At 39.5% G+C, this 21,971-nt stretch overlaps 1 protein-coding gene across 1 annotated transcript in view; it reads right to left on the bottom strand.

Annotated features, from left to right (window-relative positions):
* The window catches only part of chas (chascon), a 265,561-nt gene extending 245,323 nt beyond the window's left edge, over nt 1-20,238 (bottom strand). Inside the window, exon 1 of the mRNA XM_083125578.1 lies at nt 19,997-20,238. The gene's annotated coding sequence lies outside the window, so the exon portion shown is untranslated. The remainder of the gene's footprint in view (nt 1-19,996) is intronic.
* Nucleotides 20,239-21,971: the final 1,733 nt, after the last annotated feature.

Raw genomic sequence — 21,971 nt, 5'->3', positions numbered from 1 at the left:
TAAAGCAAACCAATCAATCTCTTCTCCCAACGACAATCCAGCGCACATATCTAACTTTCTCCAGGAAAGGTTTGAGGGGTAGGAGCAGTTTCGGGTCCTCGCGTCTGGTTGGACAACTGTTCCTTCTGCCCTTAATTACCTCAGGCCAAGGGCTCTTCCTAACACTTCAATTTCTCGATATCAGCCACTGTCGCGATAAACATAACGGTGTACAAGTCAATCCAAGCACTCCATACCACGGATTCATGGGGACACTTCCCGCCATTCCTTTCACTGCCAGAGAATGCAGTTTCATGTAAAAGTCTTGCCGTAAACTCCTTGGAAACCGTCGCCCTTGAAAGAACAGGAAACGGAACACTATAATATGGACTGCTCTGTGGCTCTTGTATAATCAGAAGCAACAATCGAAAGTGGGAGTTAATTGTAATGCAACAATGCAACCTTGAACTTCCCACATGAACTGTATGTGGGTGAGAGACGAGAGCTTTCACCAATAACCTTGCAATTGATTGATGGATTGTTGGGGACATTCTTGTAGAGCAGGAACGACTTACAGCTTTGGTAACGTCATATGACGTAGTGCCACCTGGTAATCAGGGCTGAAGTCGAGGGTATAAGATGTTCGTATATCCTCTGTTTAACATTCGCTAGCGGTATTTTTTTTGATCCGAAAATGTGTAACAAAGAGATCTCAAATGCCGTGGGGGGGTTGAAGGGGGAACAAGCTTCGAGCTATCAAGCCCATCACTGGTGCTTGGCGTTCCTCGACCCGTCCCTCACCCCGAGAAGAAGTCATCTTAACGCGGCTCCGAATCGGACACAGCCGTCTCACACATCGTGCTGCAAGGACTGGAACCTCCGTTGTGCCGTACTTGCAACGTTGCTTTAAACGATAGGCACATAACAGATCTTAATTACCTCAGGAAGGGTTCCAGGGTTGTTAAGGGTCCAGGAACCAATAAATTCTAATGGGTTCTATTGGGTTTGTCTAACCGCGACGATGAGGATGAGTGATTATACAATGAAATTGATGAAAATGCCTATGCTCAGGAAGGAATTCGAACCCAGGACCCCTTTCGTCGTAGCGCACTGTGCTAACCACTCCGCCACTGTGGTCAGCGAAATGCTGTTGGAGTATTGGATGTGACCACCAACAACGCTATTGTAATATCGCAACTAGAGCTAAAAGTGCAACGGTAGAGTTGCAATATTGATTGACAATGGGACAAAGTACATGAAGATCAGGTGATGTCTTTTGCGAGCAGAAACCTTGAATTTGTTCAAAGAGCTATCACGCATGCGCGAGGGTTAGGCTTTCGAAAGACAGACACTATTGTATCATAATTATTATGCAATTAAATATATATTGATACAATACGCCCCTTAAAACCAACAGGACAAGTATTAACAATTAGGACTTTGCATAAATAACTATATTAATACGAGACAAACTCTAAAAAAATGACTTCTTGGCCGAAACCTTAAAAAAATTATAATAATTGATTGGACTAAAATAATTCCAAAAATTGATATAAAAATATTAACAACCCCCCTCCCTCCACGAAGCAAACATTAAAAAGTAGATAAATAAATGCTTTTAAGCACAAATGCACATTTATCATATTTCTCAGGTGCATACTAAACCTACCTCACCCCCCCCCCTCCAAGAAAATATTTCCAAACCTGTATCCAACTCATATTTTTCTGGCACTGAACCTTCTAAGCATTTCAACCTACAGGCACGACTGCCCTACAACAATATCTGTCAAATCGTACAATTTCTCACTTTATAGTTTGAGACAAACTTAAAGAAACTCGCCTCTTCTCTTCCTCACATTCTTGACGAGGCTTGTGACCACCAATTGTAGTAAGCATGTACACTTCCGGACAAACTGAGAAACTCGCATCTTGTCTTCGTCACAGTCTTGACATGTGGCTATCACATATCCTTTGGATGTTGCCAATGGTTGACGAGACTTCTGGCTACCAATGTCCCCTCAGTGTTGCCAATTCTTGTAATGATGCCCAGGTAGCATTTAGTAGCCACGATTCACACCAAGACTGTGAGGAAGATAAGGTCCAAGTTTCTTTAAGTTTGTCCGGAACTAGAGTTGAAATTTAGCAAAAGGACAGCGAATCGCCAGGAACGCTTAACACAAAGCAAAAGATACCGTCACTAAATTGAAACAAGGCTCAACACGATACGGGAAACTGCCAAAGTGAAGTGAATGAAGATCATTATATCAGACTTTCTGCAAAGAATGATTTCTTCAGATGAAATTACTTGAACCTACTGGTGGGTGTTCTTGCAAGAAATTCGACTACGGCAACATCCGTCTCTCTACGTACTCTCCGACCTTTCTGTACTTCAAATCTTAAGAACGCTTGTCTGGCAATGCGCTCTCTACAAAAATATGACAATGTGTTTTTAAATGTGATGATGAATGATATTATTCACCTCAGTAATTTCACGTAATAATAAATAATTTTAACTTAGGAACACCAATTTTTAAATTGGAAAGTGCCACAAATTGCATTGCCAATAATTATTAATATACCAAGATATGTAGCAAGTTTAATAAGATGGAATAAACTTTTCAAAAACATAGCTATAATAAATTTAAAAGGTCTCTGTCATTTGCAATTGAAGTAATTTCGAATGAGGTGCCATCTTTTGTACAAAAGTGATACTATAAATTAAAAAAAATATCTTCACATTATATTCAGGGAACAATTCCTACAAGCACAAGCGTTTGAAGCGCGGGGGTTGAGGGGGCATGATCCGTAATAATTTAAAATTTTCTTACTTGACGAGCAGATAAGGTATTTTACCAATACCGATACGGTTACTTTGAGGGTTTTGAACTCAAATATATTTTTTTGAACCTTGACTATAAGAACCAATGGCACAATTGGTATGACTGAAGCTTTTACAAACAGTCCTATAAGGTAACTATAAAGAACAGGGCAGATACATTAATAAAGTAGACCAGTGCCCTCCGTGGCGGAGTGGTTAGCACGGCGCGCTACGACGCCAGGGCTTTCGGGTTCGAGTCCCGGCCTGGGCATGATTGTTCTATGTGAGTGTCCCTTCATCAATTTCATCATATTATCATTCATCCTCATCATCGCGATTAGCCAAAGTAAAATAAACCAAATCAATCAATTCATAAGACCCCCACCTGGGATCGAACGCGGTCGTTTCTCAAAAGTCAAACTCCTTTCGTAATGAGTCACCCTGTACACAAAAAGCAGTCCAAGAGAAAGTGCAAAGCGAATTATTGATTGGTCCTATTATATAAAGAAAGTCAGGATATCCTTTGAACAACAATCAATCTATCTTTTTTTTTACTACTATGCAAAGGGCAGTATCAGTGAAAGTGTGAACAGTTCATCTTGTCCCCAACATGTGAAAATAATGAAAATCATATGTATTTCAGTTTGATAAATTAAAAGGAAAAAGAGGGTATGAACATGGCAGCGCCAAAGGAGCTTATTAAACACAGGAAGCTGCTACTTTCGTTCTTGTTCCACTTCCGTTGTCTTTTGTTTCGTTGACATCTTCCTCTTTCTAGATGCTCTGCGTGGAATTCTCTTTTTTATGCAAGGATAGGAAGAGAACTTTGTTCTTACGAGCCGTTCACGGTGAGCGGGTTCTTACGAGCCGTTCACGGCGAGCGGGTTCAGTATTACGACCCGTTCCGAAGAACAGCGTAGCTGCACATGGCTATTGAAGAATCGTAAATAACCTCAAGAAGGAATTGGGAGTTTAAGGAAAAAATACAATATGTTATCTGAAATATGGAGAGTGGTGGGAATGGAAGGGACAGAGCGAAAGAGAGAGAGAGAAGGAAAGAGAAAGAATACGAGGGAAACAAGGAGAGATGGAACAATGAAGTAGAAAGAGGAAGAGAATGGGAGGTAAAAATTGAAAGCGAGAAAGAGAGAGAAAGAGATCCATAGTTAGAGAGAGAGGGGGAAGAGAGAAGCAACAAGGAGAAGATTGAAAGAGAATGTGCGAGAGATATAAGGGGAAGGAAAAGAGTGAGACAGAGAGAAAAAAGGAAGAGTGAATAAGTAAAGGAAAGGGAAAGAGAGAAGGGAATGAGAATAAAAGAGAAAGATAAGAAAAAGAGAGAGAAGACGAAGAAAAGAGAATGCGAGAGGGAGGGAAAGAGAAGATAGAAAAAGAGATTGGCAGATAGAGAAAGGGAGAGAGAGTGAGAGAAACGGAAAGAGAGAGGGGAAAAAGGAGACGATAAAAAGAGAAAGAGAATGCGTGAGGAAGAGAAACAAGAAGATAAAATAAAGAGAATACGAAAGAGAAAGAAGGAAAAGAGGAAGAGACGAGAAAAGGAAAGAGGGAGGGGAATGAGTATGAAAGAAATATAAGAAAAGAGAGAGAAGACAAAGAAATAGAAAATGCGAGGGGAGGGAAAGAGAGGAGAGAGATTGTGAGATAGAGTAAGGGAGAGAAGGAAAAAGAGAAAGAAATAGAGAGGGAATGGAAAAGGAAGAGAATGAGAAAGGGGGAGATAAGAAGATAGAACCAGTGTGGTGGTGATGATGAGAGGGATACCTTCCTAATGTAAACAGAAAACACTTCTCCTCTTTATCTCTCCTTGATAACAGCGACAATGAGGATGCATAATGTAGTTACAGATAAGACAAGGAAAGAAAACAGAAAGTAACATCCAGGCCTCATTCAGGATTCAAATCAAAGATATTTTATGCATTAATATGCAGCGGACAAAAAAGGAGGCATGTCAAAAGTGAGTTAAAGTAGAGTCGCAAAGATAAAGAGAAAGGAGATAGAAAGTAATTAGGAAAGGATGAAAGTAGAAGAAAATAACGTGCGAAAGACTAATAGCACAACAGGCATGTAGTGAAATGAATGTTAGAGTACAGTCACATGGAACAAGAAGGAAAATTAATTAAGTAAATGAAAGAAATACCAGAGTGAAGTGAGAAAATGAACAGAAATGGAACACAAGGCAAACCAATATCAAAGAAAGAAAGAAATAGGACAAGCTAAGTAAAACAATCACAATTAATAGGAAGGAGCGAATGAAAAGAAAACACAAGACGAGTAAATTGCAGAATATAAATAGGAAAATACAGAACAGAGACATCTAGTGGCAGAAAAGGAAGAGTGAAATGTAACACCAGAGCTTTGAAAATGCAAAGCGAGAAGTTCTTGAACGATAGATTCTTAGAACAGAAAAAGGTACAACGTCGCACGCGGCATGTACAAACAAGATTTATAGCTTTTCTACGAATGCATTAGATGATGTAAATCGATATGTTACATACCGGTGGCAGAGCAGGAAAGGAGGTATACTGCCCCAGGGTCGGTTGGCTAATCAAGTCCTCTTCGCGGCTGCCAAGCAGATTTTATCCGTTTGTAGCTTCCATTGTGCCGTTCTAGGAAAGTGAGCGTCCAGTTAGCATTCCACTACTGTTACTAATGTGGGGGGTCTCGGGCAGTGCTAATAAGGTCTTTCGGAGAATCAGGGGCAGTCATGCGTAATGAATATATTGAAAAACATTATTGCTTTTTCGATACCTATCCACTGGGCATCATTTCCCATCTTGTGGATAACCATCTGCTTAAAAAGATGCTATTAACCAGCCAACTAACTCTCTAGCCTTCTTAAACCCGAAGGTTTATGGCTGCAGCAACACAAGCCTTCCATCTGTACCTATCCTGGGCAGGATCAATCCAATCCTTTCCATCCCTACCGATTTCCTTTAGGTCCATCTGAACGTTGTCCCTCCATCTTCGTCTTGGACTTTCTACAGATCTCTTACCATCAGGTTTCCCCACAAGAATCCTGCAAACTCTTCTTTCCTCAACCATTGTATTCCTGTCCAGATATTATTATAATAATTATACCATGAAGATTTAGATGTGCAAGCCATGTGTCACGAATGGGAGAGGATAGAACAGTTTACAGGATTATTGTTGGGAAACCTGATGGTAAGAGACCTGTAGGGAGGCTAAGACGAAGATGGAGGGATAACGTTGAGATGGACCTAAAGGAAATCGGTAGGGATGGAAAGGATTATATTGATCCTGCCCAGGATAAGGACAGATGGAAGGCTTTGTACTGCTGCAGCCATAAACATTCGGGTTTAAGAAGGCTAGAGATGGATTGAACGTGCCTCCACCCGAAACCGAACCCTGGAACCGTTGGACCAAGGTCCATCAGACCCGTATGGTTTCACAGTTCATTAATCATTTCAGAAACTAAGCTATATTTCCAGGCTTCTCGGATAGTCAGCTTTCCACAACTTTCCCAAGCAATCCACTTGATCTGCCCATGTATAGAAAAAGCCCCATTTCGACAAGCGGTCCCGTGGGCGACGGTATTGGTCACCTAGTTAGGACCCTTCCCGTTGGTTTCATGCCGCGCACGTACCAACCTCACGGCCCAAAAGTGCGTGCTTGAGTGTGTGTCGTAACGCACCTTATCACGCGTGAAATCGAGAGCTTTTTCTCCTATGTAAAAACGCATTAGAACGTATATATACTAAAGATCTAGCTTCGCGGCTAGAAATCTCGAAGTCAAACACACCTGTACGTGCACCGAGGTGTTAACAACCTCCTTGACAAGTTTCGTAACACCAGGGAAGAGTGCATTTATGTGCGTTAGGGTGTTAGGTGTGTGCGGAAAACGTCACACGGTTTGAAATATTTACACGTTCTGGAAATGCTTGGGCATCGCCGTTTGATGAGATATTGAATGGAGCTATGTGTGTGTTCTCGCAGCTTTCTACTCCTCTCCCCCCCCTTCTCTCTTCCCACACAGTGACGTGGACAGGATTTTTGAAAGGGGAGGTAGATATAACTTTTCTAGTGCTCAATCCTCATTTTGACATCTTCTCCTGCCATTGACGTTTTTTAATTAAGGAATACCGGGCCAAATGGGGGTTAAGACCCCCACCAACCCCCCTTTGGCACGCCACTGCTCGCACATTAACATGGAAAGAAATGACAACTAAAATAATTGCTTTAAAATCACGACGAGAAGGATGAGTGATGAAATGATGAGGTTGATGAAGGAACTCACAATGAACACTCGCATCCAAGTCGGGATTCGATCCTGGTGCCTCTCGCGTCGTAGCGCGCTGTGTTGAAATTTTGATTCGAATCACTCAAACTTGAAAATTATCGAATACATTAGGAATTTATACAAAACAACGAAGGACACTAGCTGCTACAAAGAAATTCTTGTTTCTTGGCATGGCCGGAGCGTGGTGCTGATCACATCTCCTGTACTGTGGCCAAGGGCAACAATATGCAGCATATCTATCTTGTCTTACAGGTATCGTTTAATTGTTTAGGTTCACTTTGTACTCAGATAGGCAAATCAGACTTCCAAACCACTATGCATCTACCTGGGGTCGAACCCTGTACCTCTTAATGGCAGCATGGGGATGCCAATGTTACTGCTACTGAGACAGCATCATTGCTTTGTTCTTTTGTTTTATCTACGGTTTATAGCAGGGCTGCTAAAGGTCCAGCAACCCATACATTCTAATGGGTTCTATTGCGTTCCACAACAGGACTATTGTTCCATTTCAGTATGGAACTTGGACCTTATTTAAACCGGTCTGGAAAAAGGTCCGTGGACCGTATTTAAACTGATCCGGAAAAAAGTTCCTGGACCGAATTGAAATACTTTACAGATAAAAAGGTTTCTTTACAGTCCAGAACCCATTTACGCTTGCTTATTTTCTCTCCCGGACCGGAGTTGAATTTATTTAAAATTTCTGGCCCTTTAACAACTCTGGTTTTAAACTGGGATCCGAACCACTGTGCAATGTGCTTCCACCGGGGAACCGAACCCGGGAATCCTTGATTGCAAGGCGATAATGTTACCACTGCGCTATCTGGGAGGTAGCAACAATGTCGTACACCGTTGAGCTAAGCTCTTCTCCTCGAGATACGAATCTTTCTTCTTATTTTGGTGCGTCCTCTGAAATGGAGGGGAATGTCGTCCGCATCCTGGTACGGAAAGCATTGAGAGCAACCGAGCGAAGATGCCTTGTCACTTCCATAACGAGATTTTTCTTCTCGGCAACGACTTGATCGAATCCCGGCCACGTCATGCAGACATATTTGGTCAGCCACTGCTCCCACCCACATTCTTGTTCGGTCTTCAGTCACTGAGGGAAAGGGGGGGGGGTGAATAATTGAATAGTAAGTGGATGGGCGTCGTTCTGGAGACACTGATCCGCACGTAACAACATTCGGATGAAGTTTTCAAGCTGGAAAAACCATCTGATAAAACGTTTCTTACTTACGACCACTGGATCCAACTCATATGGGCCTGTGGATCTCAAGCCCACCCAATAATTTGTCTGTTATATTTTATTTAAGAAGTAAAGTCCCCGCGCTTAAGAAAACAAAAAATTTCATCATTATACACCTACACTTATTCTCACAATTTCACTCCTAACTGAATGTTATCGCAATATTTCATAAAAAAATTGTTACATCTTCAATATGACGCTTTTTTGTGTATTCAAACCGTTATTGAAAGTAAGGGAGCATAACGACTTACAACCAGGACAAAGATCGATAACTAAAAGCTTGAAAAATAGGCAAAAAGAAAAGAACAAAATACAAAATACGCTCTAAAACTGATGAACGTCGACAGATTCTTCATTTTCCCGGATTAGACACTCCAAGAGCAGTTATTTCCGAAATAGACACTTGTGACTCAAATACACAAAAAAAACAGACACTATAAAATTAATCTACAGGGTGATTGAAAAGTCTCTAAAAAACCCGTATAAAATGTCCACGAGTTAGGCTGAATACAAATGATCATGATAGAAACAGATTAAGCCTAGGGGGAACCATATTGGTGCGTTCGAAGTGGACGTCCGTCATATTGAATTCAACTCGTAATTTTTAAATGGGAAGGGGGTGATGTGATGTATCAAATCAGGTTAGAATTTCACGAGAAATACAATGGTGAAGGTTTTCTCGACGTATCTTTAACCAGTCTATTTTTCCTTCTTTTCGAGGTGTCAGAAAAAAAGCATTAAAATGCCTCTCACGCGTGAGTAAAGCATGGAGATCATACTGACATCTAGGGAGAGAACTTCACGTGCCATTTCATATGAATCAGATACATCCCCGAAGAGTTGGGCATTATGAATGGTTATCTCGAGTAATTACAATGTGATGCTTCCACTGGAATGAAAAGTCCTTCACAGTGACGTTAAATGTTATACAAAAGATGGCACCACTGCTACCAACCTTCGCTATGTTCTTGTGCCGATTGCAGTGAGAATGAACGATAAGAGAGCTTCAATAGGTTGGACAAAATATTAAGAGGAATTCCTCTTCGGAAAACATGATTACTAAGAATAATTTAACTTAACCGAGTAGTTGAAATATTATTATTTGCTTTGTCTGAATTTTTGCTCTTGAATTATCTTTGGATGAACTCGGCCTTCTAGGACGAGCTATAAATGACTTGTTTTTCAAGATTATTTATTTATTAGAATGTCAAAATATAGAGTAACATTGATCGCCCTTCTGCTCCAAAGTTGAAGTATGCTTGATTTTTGTTTTAGCGTCGCTTTTCTGACACTTTTGGCTAATCGCGAAGATAAGGATATGCGATATGATGAAATGAATGTAGCAAATGCGGCATATTTTCTCCCATAATAGCGTTGCCCCCTCGAAAAATAGTCCTTCGGTCGGAAGTTGCCACATTTCTGCAACGTCCTTAATAATAATTAACATAAATTACTGTAACTGAAATAAGAACATGAAAGATACAAATAGCTTTTACAGTTATTTTATTTCATTAGCCATCAACAGGGTATCTGCTTCTAACCTTGGTGACACTAAACGACTTATTAAAACATTGTTTTCCTCAGAACATTACTTTAGTATTTTTAGAGATGCTGCTTATTTAGAGTTGAATTTAAACTCAAATTGTTCTTATTATCAAACCAATTATACGCTGTATTCTTGCTTACCTTTTGGAGATAAATATTAATTAACTTTGTCGATGAATTTGAATTTGTAAGTAATAAAAAAATAATGATCCTTTGCTGCCATCTATGAAGAAAGAATACAAGCTTGATTTTTGTGAGTCAATCGAGAACGGTTTTACGGAGGGAAGAGGCATCTAAAACATATACGTATTAATTAGAGAATAACTAGGCTTCTTGTTATGGCAAGGGTGTTGTATTAATCTTTTTGGAGCCTTAACGGAGAGCCCAATGGACAGACGGAGCCCTGATTTTGGCCAGTGGGCCTGACAAGCGCTTAAAAGTTTAAGTTGACTTAGATGATGACGTAAGGATACTTTTTCAACATTGCCAGGAGACTATTCCAAAAGAAACAGCAGTTTCATGTGTGTTCACCGACAGCTTCTCACTCTTCCACCGCATTAACACAATGGTGCTACTTTTCCGTCCGCTTGTTGTAGTCTTCCGCGGGTCCATGCCTGTCATTTCTTCAGCCGTGATTCGGTGTTCCATGGTTTGTTTGTGTAACGTCTTACGACTGAGCCCAGTGTTTTATCATCTTCAAATAGAAGCTGATTTCATTTCGTGATCCGTCAAGTGGAAATTCCCTAACGCGGTTGGAACTACTTGGCGCATGGATACTAAATTCCGAGGTGCGGTTAGAAATATGCGCACGTTCAGACTCCAAATTTTATTTGAAGGGAGTAGACTTGGTACTTTCTAGGTCTCATTCTGGAACAGTTGGGAATAATTTCGCGTGTGAGGGTGTGTGGATAGATACTAGACTGCATGGGACTACTTTCGCTCGCTCGTCCTCGTTGCAGCCTCCCCACCAGTGACGGCGCCAGCCTGAGATAAGTGGGGGTCTAAAGATTTCTGAACCAAATTCTCGGGTGGGCTAACTAATACCAGCTAAAATGTATTAACGTCATACTTCACTACGGTATAATTTTATCAGTGACATATTTTACAGTCAGATAAAAAAAATCACTGCATTTTGTTCCGTCATATACAAAAGTACACACTTTTAGGCACGAATCCATAAAATACCATAATTATTATATCGTTTTCTCTTCCTAAGCCATTATTGAGTGGAATAATATCACAGACTTACTATTCATAAGAACAACACAAAATACACCATAAGAACTAAAAATATCAACTCGCTGGATACGCGCATAAATATTACACGTAACACTATTTCTAGGTAAAGGGTTTGTGTACTTTTTGCTAAAATGAGGAAATGAACTACTACAGCATTAAAAAAACGACGATAATATACGTCTGCTTTTGTGAGCAGCTACACTAACTAACTAACTAACTCCCTAGCCTTCTTAAACCCGAAGGTTCATGGCTGCAGCAACACAGGCCTTCCATCTTTCCCTATCTTGAGCAAGTTCTATATACTCTTTTCCATCCCTACCGATTTCCCTTAGGTCCATCTCAACGTTGTCCCTCCATCTTCGTCTTGGCCTTCCTACAGGTCTCTTACCATCAGGTTTCCCAACAAGAATCCTGTAAACTCCTCTTTCCTCTCCCATTCGTGCCACATGGCCTGTCCACCTAAGTCTTCTTGATTTAATTATTCTAATAATATCTGGACATGAATACAAATTATGTAGTTCTAAATTATGTAACCTTCTCCACTCACCTGTTTGCTCATCCCTTTTAGATCCAAAGATTTTCCTAAGGATCTTATTTTCAAATACTCTCAATTTATGTTCCTCTTTCAATGTAAGGGACCAAGTTTCACATCCATATAATTTGTGAGCAGCTACAACCTTGTTTAAATCCAAAGACTGCGACGACATTCATGAGCATTTCTACATTCTAATTTCTTCATATAGGAGAAGTATTTTTTTCACGAGAGCGCTGAACTAAGCTTATATTACATTTCTTGGATCTGAAGTGACGCATGCATCAATTGTGGGAAAAGAATTATTACTTTCTTTCATTTTAATCTGACAATAATCGTAGACACATGTACAGTGGGATCCATGAGTATTACTCTGCAAATTGTCCATCACTATGTTCGTGCACTTTACTTGACCCAATAACAGCTTCAAGAATTAAAAAGAAAACTCAAAACAAGCTGTTGACAACCTCTGCACCAACATAAATAAAAATCCATCGCTTAAAAACACATAGGATGCAAGAGAAAAATTAATGAAAATAGTCATGGACAATTTGCACGGTAATACTCATGGATCCCACTGTACGTATGTAAAATAACCATCCTGGCAGTTTCAGCCCACAATCATCTATTTCATTTTCATTTATCACTGTATTGGTCAGATACACTAAACAACATTTTAATATGTAGATGATTGATTGGTGACTATGTTCACTTAAGTTTCAATTTCACTGCTTCTTACACTTCACGATCCATGCTGTCGATTCCGTACGCTATCTAGCGTCGGCTGTTCGAACTATTCGGCGCTCGAGCGAAATGCTCTCGCTGCAGCACTGTAATAGGTACAGTAGTATATGAGTTTATATCTGCGATATACCGTACGTTATTCAGAGTACCTTTCACAAAAACATACATGCTTCGTTCATCAGAATTGACCACACAATATTATTTTAAGGCATATGTCGTACTTTTCACGATACATACATTGTAGGTAACATTCTTTCATTTTTCTAACTTTTTTCGTACAAGGATTGGTCTGGTAGTATGTTAATTATACGTACAAAATCATACAAACTCTTGTGGATGTCATTCACGTTTATGTCTAGTTCTTAGTGGATGTCTACAATAACGAGAAACAAAGTTTAAAAAGCGTCGGAAGTTTACAATGGCGAGTGATAAATTCTAGAGGGAGAACTATACTTTGGATGTTTTGCAAGTGGTGTGGAATAAGTTTCAGAAGCTTATAAAAGTGTGCATAAGCTTCAGAAGTTTACTGATAATAAGTTTCAGAGGATTACAGAGGGGTTGTTAAAAGTCCAGGAACACATAAATTCTATCTATTGGGTTCCGGTGCAGGACCGGAACCTCATTTCTCGCACAATTTAAATTCGGTCCATGTTCCGTATTGTTTCATTGAAAATAAGTTCCTGGACCGAATTTAAATTGATCCGGAGAAAAAGTTCCTCAACCGTATTTAAATTGGTCCAGAAAAAAAGGTTCCTGGACCGAATTGAAATACTTAGGAATAAAAAGGTTCTTTACGGTCCAGAACCCTTTACTCTTACTGATTTTCTCTCCTGAACCGGAATTGAATTTATTTAAAATTCCTGAACCTTAAACAACCCTGGTTTACAGTGGGGAGGCATAAATTACAAAAGTTCTGAATAGAGAGGAGTTAGCTCTCAATGTTTACAAGGAAAAGAAACAAGACATATGCAAGGTTAAAAGAAGCGTAAACAAGAGACATCAGGAATACTATTACGTGTTGTTCCAATTTGTAAGTAATTATGACTCATGTCCTCTTTACATGAACTAGGACAATGCACATTTAACACGGAAAAAATGGGGCAATGAGGCTGATATTAGCTTGTTCGAACAATAAAACAAAAACTATTAACAGAATGGAGCTCGTGTAAGCGTGATAAATGACTTCGCGTGTAGAATTTAATTTCTGGGAAATCGTCGAGATGAAAGCACCGTATGGAGCCTTTGAGGCGTGCCGCTCATCAATATTCATCCCGTGGACATCGGCTAACAATGAATTACAAGTGCTGTTATTGGGACGTGGAAAAAATAGTGTTTGCGACGCGAAAACACGCTCCGCAGTAAAAACATTATGGCGAAATCGTTAAATAAGTAATTGCAGCAATAACGTTGTTTTTTTTTTCGACTCCAATGCGAAAATTGTGGAACATGGTCTTTTTGTTTTAATGTCCCCTGAAGCTTGCATGGATTTCAATGTGAAACGCAATTGGGTCAGCGATTACAAAAGCTCGTGGAAATATGCTTAAGTCCAGCTTATGTTCAGATAGGCGAACAGATACTGGACCTACAGCAGTTCAAGCACTGAGCAATGTGTAGGGGCATGCATATTTCGTTTTTGACGAAAAAACGAAATTTAAAAAAACACATTGTAGTGTTAATTTTTCATGTTTTTGAAAGGTGTGAGATGCATTTTGTGACCATGTTTTGTCACGAAATAATGCGAAATGAACTGCAAAAAGCGAAATTAACTCTTAAACACGAAATTTAGGGTTTATTCACCGACGCGACACCTTCTGAGGTCTGAATTATCCTGAGAATTATGCAATTCCCGGAAAATTGATTAATTCTGCTGTTAATATTGGAGAAACGAAAATTGACTCCTTTACACAGAAATAAACTTAATACTCGGATAACTACATAAATGGGCTATTAGAAGTGAAATGTTAATTCTGTGGAATAAGTGTAGTTTTTAAATCAAATTTAGGATTATATTCAAAATTTTAAAACCAAAATGTATTTTTATATACCACTTTTGATCCAATTTTTCACCGCTATAACACCGATATTTTATTTTATTTACCGCTTTTGAACCCGAAATTGACTCAGTTTTTATACCGAAATTTTGCTTTTTTATTTACCAAAAATATGTGCCTCTAGCAATGTGTCTATCAGAGATCTAAACCTGGATCCCTTCATTACAAAGCGACGTTTTGTCACTACACTATCGAGGGGGGGGGGAGGGGGCTGAATCCTCCACAAATATGGGAGGGCTATTATTTTCCCTTTCCCTACCCCACCTCCCTTGTGGAGAGGTTAGCATAGCGCGCTACGACGTCAGGGGTAGCCGATTTCGAATCTCGGCTTGGGCATCGGCGTTCTTTGTGAGTGTTCCTTTATCAGTTCTGTCATATCATCCTCATCTTCGCGTTTAGCCAAAACTGGCAAAAAGTGAAATAATAAATAAATCAAATCAATCGTACTTAGTTCGCATTTCTGATTAAAAACAAAACGTTTAGCATTTTTAAGATTATTTCAGTTAAATGTTAGCGTCTGAAGAATATCTTTAAAAATATTACTACTATTGTTGGAAACAGAAAATTCCATTACTGTATTACTAGACGGTGCCGTGCTGTTAGCGAACGTGCTCATATCGAACACGTGCTCTTAGCGAACACAATTACGGAAGGATTTGCAGGTGCGTGCTGTTAGCGAACACGCAAACTTGTCCTGTCTTTTTTGTCCTTGAAACTGGTCAGCATGCAAGTGTTGCCAGTGATAAGCCAACTTGTGTGGAGAAACATCTCATTGGCTGGTGCCTCTTGACCTGACCTGACTCGGGTCTTCCTTGTCGCACAACAGTTTTGCTACCTTGTGTTCTGACGTCAGACGAGGAGTGCCTACGAAGTTAGGTTAGGTTCCATTAGCATAAATACAAAGAAAAATTATTATTTAGGCTGGGAGAACTAGCCTAACTTAACAACGTAGGCATTTAGCCTAAAATTAAAAAGCTTTCTTCCGTGACGTCAGAACACAAGCTTGCTCAAGTGTTGTGCGATAAGTGAGACCCCTTTCCTCAACCCTATTCATTCTTCAATCGACTGTGAAACCAGCAAGATGAGTGAAATAGAATCCATTAAAACGAAGTACGGGAAATTGTGTTTGTCCGAATATATTCCATTTTTTAATAATCTTACTAGAATATAACCTGTGCCAAGTGTAAATTCCTCCGTCCCATATTCTGGCTGATTCATGCCCAATTCACAGACTGCCTGAATTCCTTCCCGATTCACCAATCATGCCCCCCGGCGGAGTGTGACACGTGCAGTCTTATCGATTCACAGATTTCTCCCCTCCCCCCGGTCCACAACTGCATTACTTCCACGTTCTGTATATGCAATATGTCGTTAACAGATTTTCAATAATCGGTATTTTTCTTGCAGATGATAGATTTGCTTAATTCTCTCTAATAGGTAGAAAGACAGTGTCCTGTTCTATCCTAACCTAAAGTGGGGAGGGGAGGGGGTGAAATCTATGAATTGGGAAGAGGTTCTGCACGTGTCACACTCCGGCGGGGGAGGGTGGGTCATGATCGGTGAATCGGCAAGGAATTCAGGCAGTCTGTGAACTGGGACGTCACCTTCTGGCTTGGTTGTTCTTTTATTTTTTTAAGTTCGAATGGCGTCCTATTTCAGGCCTCCTAGCCTGCCATTGGTTTGGTGGTCCTTACAAGGGCCGAATTTCACTCAATGTTTTCCTATTGAAGGAACGAGAGATGTCGCTAACCTCTATGAACCAATACAATAAACCCACGAGGCTCATTGACGTTTCCTGTGTTGTCCATAGTACATTCGTCAAATGTTATATTTTTTAATCAATTATTTCCCTGAGATCTTAATGAGAGGGGTATTACTTATATGGAAGAATGAGCAATAAAGTAAGAAGTTCTTGTGTGCCTTTAAATAATTCACTCCTACAATAAGACTAATTATCTTTATCTAATGAAATACCCCACTCATATGAATTGGTAATCCTTCCAAGTAGCATCAGTTTCCCTATTAACATCCAGCTTCCCTCACACAGAACTGTCTTGTTTCCATATTTCGCAACAATTGGCGGCAAAACGCAGCAATTGAGGTATTTTAAATTACGGTTTTACACACGAAGAGAAAAAAAATAGAATTATAGGTTTTTCTGTCCATTTTTTCGATTTTTACTTAAATGCTTTACAAGTTTTTCATTTTTAGTGTAATTAGCAGTATTATTAAAATTTTTAAAACTATTCAAGCTGATAATTCACAAAAACAATAATAATAAAATGAAACATAATTTACTGTAATGTGCGTCTTTTATGCATATACTCATCATGAGTATTCTACCGTGAATGACATTTTTTGTAGAAGTTAAAATGCTTTCATCCGTAACTTAATGGCAAAAATCTAAAGATAATAATGTAAACATGGTCTCTATTTAACGTTTCACGAAACAGAATACACTCTGAGGAAATTTTGGGACTACAGCAGGGTTGTTAAAGGTCCAGCAATTTTAAATAAATTCAATTACGGTCCAGGAGAGAAAATCAGCAAGTGTAAATGGGTTTAGGACCGTAAACAACCCTTTTTATCTCAAGTATTTCAATTCGGTCAAGGAACCTTTTTTTTTTCGGATAAATTTAAATTCGGTCCAGGAACATTTTTTCCGGTTGAATTTAAATTCGGTCCAGGAACTTTATTTTTTCAATGAAACAATACGCAACTTGTACCGAATTCAAATTGTGCAATATTCTGAATTATCAGTTTGGCCATGTGAAGATAATCTGCGAGTTTGCGAAAGGAAAGTTTCTTGTCTGTGGTTTCCGAGTGTTGGCTGTTTTTGATCGCATCGACCATATTTTCTTTCCAGCCAATTTCTATTCCATATTTTTCTCTCTCAATTTTTTTTAAAATTCTCCTACAACGTTCTTCAAATTTTGATTTTTGATTGATTTAATTTAGTTTATTTTACTTCGCGTTTTGTGCCTCTTGGCTAATTTGCGAAGATGGGGATGAGTGATGAAATTGATGAATGGACATTCACAAACAACCAAGCCCGACCGGGATTCGAACCCGGGACCCTTGGCGTCGCAGCGCGATCGTTCTTCAAATTGCTCGTCCATCTTTTAGATTGTGTGCTGCGCAATGTCTTATGGGAACAAAAGTCTATCGACAAGTACACGCTAACTAGTATCGTGTGAGGCGAAAACCAGGAGATGGGTAGCCAGCAGTGATGTGCCATAGACTATAAGTTTACGTCTACATGCGTTGTCTACACGTAATCTACGCGTAGATTACATTAGGTTGTAGTTTACATTGACTACGTAGACAATCTAAATTGCATTAAAATTAATTTTCAAGGCTTTCGTGAAAGGAAAGTGACATTTTCAACTATATTGGTTGCTAACAAACTGAAAAGAATCCTATTTACAACAAAATTTCTCTTCTCTTCCATCATCAACTATGGAAGAAAATAAATAGTATTCAAAAAAGACAACAGATGGCAGTCGTGAGCCAAGAGTGATCTTTTTACCACAAAACACTAGAATATTTCCTATATTAGGTTTCTTCCTAGGTGAGAAATTGTTCGAATTTGGAAGAAAGAGTATGAAAAGTTATCCATACACATCAGGAACTGAAATGCAGTATAATTTTCTTTTAATTCCACGGCGCCCTTTGCTAAGTTATCACCTTTTGCCATGTTGTTTTCATAGATTACGTAATCTACGTGTATAAAATAGTCTACGTGTAGAATGTAGATTATCGTTGTTTATGCGTAGACGCACATCACTGGTAGCCAGTCCAGCGCCAACTAGGGCATTCCTACTGGAAATTCAGTTCCGTGTGATTTGGTCTTTAATTGGACATTATCCATTGTCTAGTGTTCTCCTCTCCTCTTCAGGTGAACTAATTTCGTTTGCCGCGACAGACCTGTGATCTTACCACAAATTACTAACAGGTTTTTTGCAGGTAGAATTCAGATTAGAAACAGCAACATAAATGGAGCAAAAAATTAGTACCGAATTTCTGGGGGTGCCTGAGGAATAGGTTAGTAATTTGCAGTAAAATCGCAGGACTGTCTCAGCAAAAGAAATTAGTTCACCTGAAGAGGAGAAAAGAGGTGCTCTCTCGCAACGTAGAGCTAGAATAAAATATGAACAAAAAGCACTAGGCAATGGATAATGTCCAATTAATATTGCATGCTAATAAGAACATATTGTCAATAAACATTACGAGAATTAATAGTGTTTGTTAATTATCTTTACAATGTAAACTGGCCATTCGGAGCGTAAGCTAATTTGAGGGAGTATAAAGGAAAATTCAGCATCAAAATTCTTAGAACTAGAGCATCGTTGAATCAATTTGGAGGGGTGCGTTGATGTCAACGTTGTATAAGGGGTACAGGGCACAGATATGATATCAGAAAAGTAATTAGACTCCAGAATTCTGGATTTGATATCCGAATCTTCAACTATTCGGACCCGCCCACCCCTAGTATGTGTAGTAGGCGTTCCATCGCATTTGTATTGTAGAGAATTTTTGTTATTTAGCGTCGCTATCCTGTCCCTCTTTGTTAATCGCGACGATGAGGATGGGTGATGCAAATGAGGAAGGGACAGCCACAAGGAGCACTGACGCTCAGCCCGCCGGGACTTGAACCCGGGAACTTCAGAGGCGAGATTGAATTCATCTCGAATTCGCACACCCGCGAATATGTGCAATATCAAAGTACACAGCAGTGTTAAAATTCAGGAAATGAATTCCGGTCGATAAGTTAACAGAAAGAGATCAATTTCTGTTGCGAGAATATTTCTCAACAGGCTCAAGCCCCTTCTTCAATTGCAATCGAACCAATAAAATATACTTAACAGCAGGGTTGTTACAGCTCCAGGAATTTTAAATAAATTCAATTCCGGTCCTGGAGAGAAAATCAGTAAGAGTAATGGGTTCTGGACCGTAAAGAACCTTTTTATCTGTAAAGTATTTCAATTCGGTCCAGGAACCTTTTTTCCAGGATCAATTCCAATACGGTCCAGGAACCTTTTCTTCCGAATCAGTTTAAATAGGGTCCAAGGTCCGTATTGAAATGAAACAATAAGCAACATGGACCGAATTTAAATTGTGCGAGAAACAAGGTTCCAGTCCTACAGCGGAACCCGAAAAGAACCCATTAGAATTTATAGGTTTCTTGAAAACTAAAAACCCTGCTTAACAGTAAATGACACTCGCCCCTCCCATTTGAGGTTCTCTAGAAATTAACAAATTAGCCGATAAAACAAAAATATAAATCTTCAATTTGAAAATTATGTCTTCACCCTTGAGTTTCTTTATGGTTTCCATTTGAAATTTTCAAGTTTCTCAAAATTCCGGGAGGGACTGTAGCCCCATCAACTCCCCCCTTGCGTACGCCAGTGATTCTCTTATTCGCAGTTAACCTCAATAGAAGAAAACCGAAGTGAAACAAAGCAATCAATCAACTATCTGTTCCCTAGTATATGCGTGCGTTATTACGTGAAACACTATGTTGTCCCTATTTTATAAATATACCAATAAAAAAGAGCTAACTTACCTCCAAAAATATTCCTGAAACTCTTGTTTTTGGCGGGGATAAAATCCCGGAAGGAAAAAAGAACTCAACTCCAGGTGCAGAAATATTCCCGTTCGATTTCTGCACCAGAATTCACTGAATCAGTTCCTAAGAATTGCCCACTACGAACACCTGATTATTCGCGCGGATATGCTCAATCCACAACCGCGACACAACAACACGCACCTGGCCTTCTGCACCACGCGACTGACTTCCAACGTCCACGTGAGACGGCAACAGGTTGTGTTTATGGTATTACATGTGACACATCGAAGTCCGCGCATGCGCGCCGAGCAACAGAATGAAGAGGCGATCGCTTTTTTGCTGTCTTGGCTGCTGGCGAGTACAGACGGCGATTCAAGTGGGCCTTAGATCCTATTTGGGATAAACGCGGTCGAGGACTGTCAGCTAATAAATTTCTCGCTAGATGGTGCGTTGTTATTTGAATCAAGATTAATAACATATTCAAGCAATATTTCTTAACAATAAAACGTTATGATGGAGGGAAACTGTACTAATTAGAGCACACTGCCACGGTAAAGAAAATAATAAATATAATTGCAAATAAATAATACAAAGTAACAGCCATTTTGTTTCCTACAATAATGGTGAAACTTCAAGGAAAGAAGAAAGACTTAGTGTTAATTCAAGTGTATATGCCACATAGTGGGTTGTCAGAAGAAGAAGTGGAGGAAAACTATGAGAAGATAGAGGAATTGATGGAAAAAGAGCGAAACGGTTCGTGCATTATCGTAATGGGTGATTGGAATGCTGTAGTAGGAGAAATGCAGGATGGAAGTACAGTAGGAAGATATGGATTAGGCGAGAGAAATGAGAGAGGGGAAAGCCTGGTAAATTTCTGTAAAAGAAACTCCCTAATTGTTGGAAACACACTGTTCCAACAACATAAGAGAAGGAGGTACACCTGGATATGTCCAAGAGATTGTAAAAGATACCAGATAGATTACATACTGGTACAAGAAAGATTTCGAAATTGTTTGAAGAATGCGAAGAAATTGCCAGGAGCTGACATTAATTCAGACCACATCTTGCTAATAGGAGAAATCAATCTTACATTGAAGAAGATAACCCAAAACCAGGTGAGCAAGAAACCCCACTTAGAGAAGCTAAGGGAAGAAGACGAAAGACAAAAATTTGCAGAACATTTCCAAGGAAACTATAATAAGTTTAAAGCTAGTTGTAACAATAAGGATGAGATGTGGGATGGAATAAAAAGCTGCTTACAGAAGGCAGTGGATGAAACAATAGGCTACAGGGAAAGGAAAAGTGCAAAGAAACCATGGATTACTGAAAGTATGCTGGAAAAAATGGAGGAACGGAGAAAATGGAAGAATGTAAATACAGAAGAGGGAAGACATAATTACAAGATACTGAATAACCAGCTAAGAAGAGAAACTGACAGGGCAAAAGAACAATGGATGAAACAAAAATGTGAAGAAATTGAAGAACTGGAAAAAAGAGGAAGGTATGACTTGATGTATCGTGAAGTAAACTGCTTGGGCTTCCAAAAGAAGAAATGGAAAACAATGTGGATGATAGAAGACGAGGAAGGATGTGAAATCACAGACAAAAAAGGAATATCGAATGTGTGGGGAAAGTACGTTGAAGAGCTCTACCAGAAAGAGAATCGCCCAGACAGTCTGAATGTAGAAAATGAAGACGACGTGCCTGATGATGAGAAAGGATACTATATCCTGAATGAAGAATTTGAGCAAGCACTCAAAGAAATGAGGAATGGGAAAGCAACGGGCACTGATGAAATTCCTGTTGAACTTATCAAATGCCTGGGAGATGGAAAAAGAGAAATACTGCACTTATGCAATGAAATCTATGAGAAAGGGGATTGGCCACAAGATTTCACGGAGACTGTTTTGGTACCTCTGCAGAAGAAAAGCAATGCCAGAAAATGTTCTGAGTACAGGACAATCAGTTTGAT

Source organism: Lepisma saccharinum, chromosome 7 (genome assembly GCF_977018435.1).
Source record: "Lepisma saccharinum chromosome 7, izLepSacc3.1, whole genome shotgun sequence".
NCBI lineage: Eukaryota > Metazoa > Arthropoda > Insecta > Zygentoma > Lepismatidae > Lepisma > Lepisma saccharinum.
Note: the sequence above shows the minus strand (reverse complement) of the source record. Positions and strands in the feature narration are given on the sequence as shown.